Here is a 10,554-nt window from a genome sequence, read left to right as displayed (position 1 = left end):
TTCCATGTTGTTTTCACAGATCAGGAAACACTCTTTTTGGTATTTTCCAACTATGTAGAAACATAAAGCTCTTCCTTAGCAAGCAGCTGTGCAGAGGCAGTGGGCCAGATTTGCTAACGTGCTCCAGAGTGTGCACCCCCACGGTAATGCTCATTATACAGACGTGGGCTCTGTGCACAGCTGGCCAGTGTTGAGACAAATGTTCTGTTGTCACCAACCCCTTCTTCACACATACAGGAGGCATGTCTCCAAGGCCAGCCAGCCCGCACCAGGCCAGGCGAGATTCGAGAGCAGAGATGTGTGGACTCCTCCGGGTGCCAGTGTCCCCATCCCCCCTCCCTGGGCGAAAAGACCCCAAACCCTCTGAAACCAACAGAAAACAAGGAGCGAGCTGCCAGCGAAGTTTAGGGTGGACACTGCAAAGCCTGATTTAAACCAGCTGGGAAGGGATGACTAATCACTGCCAAGTAATTCTAGAACAGCCGTGGGCAAACTACGGCCCGCGGGCCGGATCCAGCCCGTTTGAAATGAATAAAACTAAAAAAATAAAAAGACCGTACCCTTTTATGTAATGATGTTTACTTTGAATTTATATTAGTTCACACAAACATTCCATCCATGCTTTTGTTCCGGCCCTCCGGTCCAGTTTAAGAACCCACTGTGGCCCTCGAGTCAAAAAGTTTGCCCACTCCTGTTCTAGAATAAAGTCAGAGTTGTTCGTAAATTTTAACGGGTAGTGATCCTGATTAGCTTTTCTACAAGGAGTGCCTCAGAGTGGTCTTGGGCAGGCTCATCCGTCTCTGAGTCCTCTGATGTGGTGGGGACATACCCACTGCCCGTCCTGGGGGCTGAGCCCGAGGGCAGGTGCCTGGGGCGGCACCGAGTCACTGTTGACTTGGTGGTCTGTCCATTCTGCACAACTGGTGGTGGCCAGGCCTTGGTGAGGTGGCAGAGCCAGCAGGTGCCCAGGTAGGGAGAGCCCCACACACTTCTCTGGAGAGACCACGTTGTATTTCTGCTCTTCTGGGGGGCACAGCTGAGCGTCTTGAACACCTGCTGTAAGGACAGTGGTTTCCTTTTATTGACAGTTGCTCCGTTTGCACACGTTTTCCATTCATCTGCTCATTCATTCGCCAGCCTTCACCGAGTGCCTGCAGTGTGCCAGGGCCCCTGCACGGGCCCACGGATGAAGCTGAGTTTTGGACCCTGCTCTGACCTGGGTGACTCTGGTGAGGAAGGACAGGCCACGGGTCAGTGCAGGAGAGGCCCCTAGCTCCAACTTGGAAAGCAGGTATCAGGGAAGGCTGCCTGGGGGAGGCAACTGTTAGCTGAGCCCAAAGGACTCAGGAGGGGTGGTTCTAGGCTGGGTGGGGAAGTGAGCCTGGCTGGTGCCAGCATTCTGAGATGAAGGGTGAGGGCCTTGGTTAGGGGAGGGGATCGCCAGCCATGTGGGGAAGTCATGGACATGTCAGGGGGCTGGAGCTCCATAAAGAGCCCAGTGGATGCCCTGGGAGGGCAGAGGGTGGCCCCCAGGGGTTGCAGGGTCCTCCCCTCACAGCTCTCCTGGCTCAAAGAAGGGGGTAGCAGGGGGAAGAACCCAGGTCTTGAGCTGGGTGACTTTGGACACATCACTGCCCTCTGGGGCTACAGCTGCCTCTTCCGCCAGAAAGAGTGACAGCTGCTTCTGCAGGATCACCCTGAGCACCAGAGAGAACCCGCACGTGTTCAGTAACGGGGAGCCTGCTGCAGGTAGCTGGGACCCCGAGGGACAGCTCCCCCTCCAACAGCAGGCGTGGCCCCTGTGGCCGCAGCCCTCCCCCAAACAGTAAATACCTCTTAGGGCACAAAGATGTTGCAACTGATGGTGGTAAAACGACTGGTTCAAAATATTCTGGAAGTGTCCTGAACAAAGACGGTGGGTTTTTGAAAGGCGAACCTGGTGGGTGGTGCCTGTGGGGAGGCTAAATAGCCATCTCAGATGATGATTTAAGAAAATTGAATTTATTGCCCTGACTGGTTTGGCTCAGTGGATAGAGCGTTGGCCTGCAGACTCAAGGGTCCCAGGTTCGATTCTGGTCAAGGGCATGTACCTTGGTTGCAGGCACATCCCCAGTAGGGAGAGTGCAGGAGGCAGCTGGTCGATGTTTCTCTCTCATCGATGTTTCTAACTCTCTATCCCTCTCCCTTCCTCTCTGTAAAAAATTAATAAAATATATTTAAAAAAAGAAAAAAAGAAAAGAAAATTGAATTTATTTACGGGAAGGGACTGGGGGATGGACTATCCACAGCACTGAGCCCAGGGGACATTGGATTGATGATGGCAGCACCCTTCTATGCAGTCCCCGGGGGGAATCGTCGTCAGTGGGGTTGAGGGCTGAGTTGGTGGGCTTGGAATGCGGTGGAACTCAGGTGTGCGATCAGATGTCTTCAGGACCGTTTCAGTTCTTTACATGGTCTGACTCCTGGTGTCCAGCAAGCTTGCTTTCCTGGCCTGTGTCTCCTGTGGCGAGAAGCTTAAAAGGGCCGTTAAGGAGGGTTATATTGCCCTACAGTCCTAACAGTTTTAAGGGCGGGTGGGCATGGTGTCCTAGTAGGAATGAGCAATCCAAGATGGAAGTGAGAGGGGAGGCTGGCTGCCCCGGGGCCCTGCCAGGTGTGCCAAAAAGAGATCCAGCCATTGCCCAGCCAGACGGTGAGAAACACACCTGAAGAACCCCAACAGAGGAGCGTCCACCAAACTCCTGAGCCGCCTCCTCACTGCTGCCCACGGCGTCCCACGGCGTCCGTCCGGAAAGAGGGAAGGCTGAGAAACGCCTGCCCCGCGAGCCCTGGGTAGATACTGGGGAAACCGAGGAATCTGAATAAAGCCGCGCTAGTTAACAAGGTGTGGACATCAGTTTGTTAATATCCCACGGTGATGTAAGATGCCAACAGTGGGGGACACTGAGAGCCAGGTACTTGGAAACTCTAGTACTATCTTCATGACATTTCTGTAAATCCAAAACTGTTCTCAAAGCAAGTTTATTTTTTTAAAAATATTGTAGTTATTCACACAGGGCACCCCTTCCCGAGCTCTCTGAGCATCAGCTTCCGCAGATCCCTGCACCCCTCCCCTGCCCTCATCCCGGACCACCTGCCCAGGAGCTCACCTGCCCAGGCCCTGTCCTCCACCTGACCAACCCCTGGCTCCCAGGCACCTGTGCACCCACTCCCCACCCTCTGCTGGTCCCGTTCCCCAAGCGGGTGGTCCACTGCTGGAGCTTCACCTGGGCCGCAGCGTCCGCTGGGGGGGGCTGAGAGTGGCGGGGAGGGGCCGGGATGGGGAGCACTTGGGGCGGGGCGGGGAGGTAGGTGATGCCCCGGTGGGGGAGGGAGTGAGCGCTTCTACCCGGTGGCGCCCCAAGCTCAGGTCCCGCCCCCCAGCCCAGTCCCGGCTGCCAACCCAGGTGCTACCCAAGCCTGAGCCACCCCCTGCACAGGTCCCGCCTCCAGCCCAGGTCCCGCCCCCAACCTGTGTTGCCCCCAGCCCAGGTGCCGCCCCAGCCCAGTGCGCGATGCCCCAGCCCCGCCCGGCTCGCTAAGGTCGGGCTCGGTTTGCGCAGCGGGCGCAGCGGGCGCTGGACGCGGTGCAGCCTCGGGCAGAGCGCGGTGAGTCCGGGTCTGTGAGCCGGTGGGGGGGGGGGGGGGGTCTCCTGAAATGGGGCAGAGAGGCCCCTCCCTGAGCCTCAGTTCTCCCGGGCGTCGCGTTGTGTGGACGTGGCTTGGCAGATGCGTGGACGACTGGGGGACTGCGTCCGTGTAGACATGGGGACTGGCTGTGTGCACGCAGAGGGCTGTGTAGACCCCTCTGGGGTATGTGAACCCGTGTAGAGGCGGCGCACCCGCGCGTGCACGCTGCAGGCAGGAGGTCCCAGGACTCCCCATCCCCGACGGCAGTTTTCTGGCCTTTCTGTGAATTAATGTGACTAAAACCAAGGGTGGTGCCTCAGCCCGGCGTCTTGGGGTGGGGGCGTGGGGGAGGGGGCCGGGCGTGGGCAGAACTCAGATGGACAAAGATGGGTAACGACTGACTTGCGTTTGATAGGAAGTCGCTGTGCTTCTCTCCCCGTCTCAGTTTCCCAGTTGCTGGTGAGTGAATAAAATGACAAGGCTTTGGGGGTAACGGTTTGGGGAGGGTGTGTTGTAAGCCTGAAATTGGGGTGGAGTTGTCTTTGCTGGGGGATTTAGTTACACGGCACAGGAAAGCCATGCTCAGCACACATTTTGTGATATTCTCCAAGTTCCCATGGTCTCATCAGGAATGTGTGTATTTCCCACGACTTGGCTGAGGAGGGCTAAGTCCTCACTCCCCTTACCCGTCTTTCAGGGGTCAAAGCCCGGCTCCCCAGACCCCACACGGGAAGGCATGGGCGTTGGGATGGCCAGAGGTTTGGGGAACATGTCTTCACATCCCCCAGGCCCCTTGCCCGGTTCGTGTTCACTCACTGGGACTGTGAGGAGACGCCCCTGTGAACCCCGGGCACCGGTGACACCTTCTGTGCATCGTGACTTGGGACGTAACATCTGACCAGCAGGGGTGGTGGCCTCCACGGCAACTCTGCCTGTGCCCATGGGGGGCTGAGCCTGCAGACCCCAAGCCCAGGTGGTGCGTGTGTGTGTTTGTGAGACTGTGTGGTTGCGCCACGTGTGTGACCACATGTGTGACTGCATGTGATCATGATTGTGTGTGGTTGTGTCAATACGTGTTTGTGTCTAGGTCTGTGTCTGGCTGTGTGTGCCTGTGTGGTCGCATGTGTGATATTGTATGTGATTGTGTGTGGTCCTGATTATGTGTGGTTGTATCATGGTGTGTTGTGTGCCTGTGTAACTGTGTATGGTTGTGCATGTAGTGACAGTGTGTGGCTGTATATGATTGTGTAATTACGTGTGATCACACGTGGCTGTGTCCTTGTGTGTGGTTGTATGTGATGGTGTGTTTTTGTGTGTCTGTATGTTTGTGGTGTGCAATTGGCTTTGGCTTAGTCGCAACAGTGTGTGGTTGCGTGAGGTTGAGTGTGTGACTGCGTGTGTGGGAGCCCCCCTTACAAGCTTCCTCATCTGGAAAATGGGGCAAGAGTCACTGCTGCTGACACGCATCCCGAGTCCATGTTGCAGCGGGCAGCCCTCTCGTCCCAGCAAACAAAAGCGCAGACGTGTGTCCATGCGCTCATACAGTGTGGATGCGAGTGGTGGGCCCGGGAGCCCCTCCTGTGTGTGTGTGTGTGTGTGTGTGTGTGTGTGTGTGTGTGTGGTGGTCAAAGTTGTCTTTGCAGAATTGTGAGGGCATAGGGTGCAAAACACCTGGCTTGCAGTGTAGACAGAAGCATGTTGGACGGCCTTTTACCAAGGCCGGTTCTCTGATGTGGAACCGCCTGCGGCAGAAAGGCCTCTCCTGTTACCGCAGCCGTCTGTCCATTCGGACGCCTGGCAGGCGGGACTGCAGAGTGAACTCTAGAGGCAGGTGTTCCCCCGACGCGCGGCCAGGTGAGTCCTGTCGGCCGCGGAGGAGGCTGGGGTGGAGGCAGAGCGGGCCTGGGTCTGGGCTGCTGTTCCCATCCTTTGGGAAAGAAGGAGAGAGGGACGGGCGGGGGGAGGGTGTGTGTGATGGAGCCGTGTGGATGCCACGGTCTCTGGTCCCTGTCTTCATGGCCCGCCTGCCTCACCTGGACAGAAGGTCCTGGGGTTCGTGGTAGAGAAGCCACTAGCAAAATGGGAGCAATTCCTGGAATTCTAGCAATTGTGTGCGTTTAAGAGAGGAGGGGAGAAGGGCTGAGAGAGACAGAGAGAGACAGAGACAGAGGCAGAGAAACAGAGACAGAGAGGGGCAGAGAGACAGACAGACAAGAGATCAAAAGGCAGAGATAGAGAGAGACAGAGAGATGGAGGCAGACACAGACAGACAGGGAGAGGCGAGAGACAGATGTAGAGAGACAGAGAGACCGAAACAGAGAGGAGATAGTCTCCTCAGGCTCAGTTTGTCATCTATAAAGTGAGGACAGCTGTGCGGCCCCGTGAGGGCTCACTTAACTCACTGAATCTGTGAGCGCACAGGTGCCAGGCGTGGACGTGGTGCTCATGGCTGCTTCTCTGGGCATAAGCACATCAGCTCCACGCAAGAGGGGACAGGGAAATGGCTGTTCCAGCTAATTATGTGAATCTGCGTGGCTTTAAAATTAACCCAGAGGATAACCTATTCAGAGTTGTTGGCTGATATCTGCATAAGGCTTTGTTGTTTTACTTACTTTACCTCTGTTAGTTAAAGAAAATGATTCCTAAGAAAGAAAAAAAAGAAAGAAAACGATTCTGGAATAATTTCAGTGGCAAAGATAGCAGGGAAGGCCCCATCCCCCCTTCGCCCAGCTTCCGCTGGTGTTAAAAGCTTATATAATGCCCGGCGGGCGTGGCTCGGTGGTTGAGCATCAACCTATGAACCAGGAGGTCATGGTGTGATTCCAGATTGGGGCACATGCCTGGATTGCGGGCTCGATCCTCCAGTGCAGGGCATGCAGGAGGCAGCCAATCAATGATTCTCTCTAATCACTGATGTTTCTATCTCTCTCTCCTGCTCCCTTCCTCTCTGAAGTCAATAAAAATATATTTTAAAAAATTTTATGTAGCCACAGCACAATAATCAGAACTAAAAAATTAACATTGTCAGCACTCTCAGAGACTTTATTCTAATTTCCTGTGTTCCCACTCACGTCTTTTCTGTCCTGGGATCCAAGCCAGGGACCCCCATGGCATTCAGGACCTGTATTCATTTTAAATGACAGAAGTCCTATGTGATTGGGAGTTTCTTTTTTCAAACCTGGGCTTCTTCATCTGTTTTCCTGCGTATCACCTGGGTGTTTGTCGGCTTCTCCCCTGCACCCCACCCCCAAGATCTCCAACTCCATTTCCCCTGTGCGTGTTATAAAGCTGCAAGAACACCAGATATCATCACCACAAATAGTTTTCTCACAAATACCTCTTCCCATGAAAACCTAACAAAAAGTCCACAGACAAAGAGAAAAGAGCAGACCAAACTTATCAAATTTCCTTTAGGCTTGCGGAGTGATTTATTTCATGCAGCTGGGGCAAAGGGGAGGGAGTTTTCCTGGCTTGGTTTGAACCTGGGGAAGCGGGTGGGGAGCAGCAGGAGAGGTGCGGTGTAGACAAGTGGTGCCTGTTCCATAAACACGTCTTGGCTGCAGTGGGACCGAACATGGGGAGAGAGGTGGGATGAGAGATTCTAAAATACAGGATCACCTTGGGTTAGCAGAAAGAAAAAGGTCCCGCAGGCAGGTGGGCAAGAGGTGACGGTGTTGAGAGTGAGCTGGGGGAGACGTTTAGGTGCCAGGGGCAAAGCTGATATGGAGTTAGCGGTTTTGTTCAAGTTTTTTTTTTTTTTTTTAATTGATTTCAGAGAGAGGAAGGGAGAAGAGAGAACTAGAAACAATGATGAGAGAGAATCATTGATTGGCTGTCTCCTGCACGCCCCTTACTGGGGATTGAGGCCGCAACCTGGGCATGTGCCCTTGAAAGGAATCGAACCTGGGACCCTTCAGTCCGCAGGCTGATGCCCTGTCCATTGAACCAAACCAGCTAGGGCTTTTTTTTTTTTTTAATTATTTTTTATAGAGAGGAAGGGAGAGGGATAGAGAATTAGAAACATCGATCAGCTGCCTCCTGCACACCCCCTACTGGGGATGTGCCCGCAACCAAGGTGCATGCCCTTGGCCGGAATCGAACCTGGGACCCTTCAGTCCGCAGGCCGATGCTCTATCCACTGAGCCAAACTGGTTAGGGCTGAAGTTGATAGCTTATCCTGCTTGGAAGAAAGTGAACCCAAGCATTCTGTTCCCCCTTGGAGAGGATGAACCACTGTCTTAACCAATTAAGGAAAACTGTCCATTGAAGGCAAAGAGGAGATTCATGGAGGGCACTTGGCCAAATGCAGGAAGGACAGGGGGCTAAGGGCTATGAAGAGACAGGTTCAGGATGGGCCGCTGAGAAGACTGTGTGCTTCCTGGGAGGGAACTCGGAAAACCAGACAGAAGGCTCACGGGCTCTGGAATCCTGTGTACTAATTATCGGTTGCTGCATAACAAATTACCTCCAAATATAGCAGAGTGAAAAGCAGATACTCATTTTGCCAGTTTCGGTGGGTAAGAATTTGGGAGTGATGATCTGAGTGGCTCTGGCTGGGGGTCTGTCTCCTAGTCAAGCTTCTGGTTGGGGGCTGCCTCATCTGAAAGCTTGACTGGGGCTAGAGGAGCAACTTCAAGAATGGCTCCCTGTGTGGCTGTTGGCGGGAGGTTCCTACTTCTGGCCGCGTGTGGCCCCTGTGTCGTGCTGCTTGAGCGTCCTCGCAACATGGTGGCTGGGATGGCCTATTGAGTGATCCCGGAGAGAGTAAGGAGGAAGTCACGCATCTTTATAACTTAGTCTCAGAAGTCACGCTCCATCGCTTCTGGCATTAGGGTTGACTCATCAAGTAGTCTGCACTCAAAAGGAGGCAAATTGGGCTCTGCCACAGAGCGGGGGGCAAAGACTTTGTGGGCATTTTCAAACCACCACATCCTGTGACCGTGGACAAGCCGCCTAGCTCCTGTGTGCCTCCGTTTCCTCTTCTAGCAGAATATGGCTGGCCTCCCAGCAGAGTGGTGATAATGTGTGTAAATATTTAATGTGATGCCTTTCTCTCCGCACATATTCATTCTCTTGAGGAGCAGTGCACCAGCTGCAGTTATCACACTGCACTCCTCCAACTGCAAGGCCAGAGTGCAGCGTGAGATACTCACTCTCCTGGCCAGTATCGGGGGAGAGTGGAGAGAACACTGTGGCTGTTCCCTCGCTGGCTCCCTTCTCAAAGGATCAGCCCCGTCTCCCAAGGGGACTCCAGGGCGCCCAGGCTCTGCATCCTGGAAGAAACCACCCTGCCATCTACTCCCATGCGCACAGCTTACAAAATTCAGGAGAAAACAAAGCGGGGCTGTGGCGGGAACAGCCATGAGGCCGTAGATAAGCACACCCGGTGCGGGGGCAGAGCGCGTGCAAAGGCCCTGCGCCTGGACTGTGCCCGGAATGACTGAGGAACGACGACGAAGCCCAGGTGGCCGGATCCGACCGAGGGAGGAGGGAGGAAGACACAAACCAAAGATCAGGTGGGACCTCGGGGAGTGAGAGCCATGGGGAGGGTTGAGCAGAGGCGAGACGCGGCCTGACTCGGGTTTTTGGTGACGAGGATGGAAGCAGCCAGCCCTCGATCAGGCCAAGGCGATGCTCTCCTTATCCCAGGGTGGAAATGGTGGAGCTGGCCCAGTCCTGGATATATTTTGAAGGTGAAGGCTGACAATTGTCAGGCAGACTGGATGGGGGCTCTGAGAAAGTGACACCAATGACCTCTTGCCCTGAGTGATCACAGAGGCAGAGCTGCTGTCTGAGGGGAAACCGTGGGAGGAACAGGGATTGTGGGGGCATGAGAAGAGCTCTCAGGAACTCAGTCTGGTGTGTGTCAGATTGGAGATGCTTGTCAGTCCTTGGATTGTGGTGACAAGTTGCCACAAATGTGGTTGCCTGAAACAGTTTCTGTTTATTATCTCACAGTTTCTGTGGGTCAGAAGTCTGGACATGACCCAGCTGGGTTCTCTGCTCAGGGTCTCACGGGACTGCAATAGGAGGGCTGGCTGGGCTGTGTTCTCATATGAAGGCCTGACTGAGGAAGGACCCACTTCCAAACTCATTCAGGTTGTTGACAGGTGGTGAGGGGCCCGGCTTTAGCTGGCTGTCAGCGGATAGCCACTCTCAGCTACTAGAGGTCGCTTCTCCAGCACGGTCACTTACTTCATCAAGCCAGCTCCAGTCTGCTAAGACAGAGTCTTACATAATGTCATGTAATCATGACAGCGACATACCATCACCTCTGCCATAGTCTGTTGTTTAGAAGCAAGTCATAGGTCCTGATCACTCTCAAGGGGAGGAAATTACTCAGGGGTGTAAATACCAGGAAGTGGGAGGGTCACAGGGGTCACCTGAGGTCATCCAGAAGAAGGTTCCAGTGGCCATTTGGACCTGACTCTGGGCTGGAACTTGTAGCTGTCAGGGATATTATTAAAACCACAAACGGGAGGGGTTCATGGGGGCATAGCTCTATGTAGCCCATGAACATAGTTATTTAATCTTCTTTAAATGGCCTTCCTTTTAAACCTAAATTTTTTTTTAAGGAAACTTAGCTGCTGACATGTACAAATAGAAAGCAAGTAAGAGATGCAACTTTTCATTTCTTTTTTCTTGTTTGTTGTTTGTTAATCCTCACCTGAGGATATTTTTTTCCATTGATTTTTAGAGAGAGAGGAAGGGAGAGAGAGAAACATCCATGTGAGAGAAACATCAATCAGTTGCCTCCTCTATGCACCCCGACCAGGGATCGAACCCAAAAACTAGGTATGTGCCCTGACAGGGGAATCGAATCCCAACCTTTTGGTCTACGGGATGACGTATCAACCAACTGAGCCACCAACCAGGGCTTAGTTT

Source organism: Myotis daubentonii, chromosome 5 (assembly GCF_963259705.1).
Source record: "Myotis daubentonii chromosome 5, mMyoDau2.1, whole genome shotgun sequence".
Lineage (NCBI taxonomy): Eukaryota > Metazoa > Chordata > Mammalia > Chiroptera > Vespertilionidae > Myotis > Myotis daubentonii.
This window is presented reverse-complemented; position numbering follows the sequence as displayed.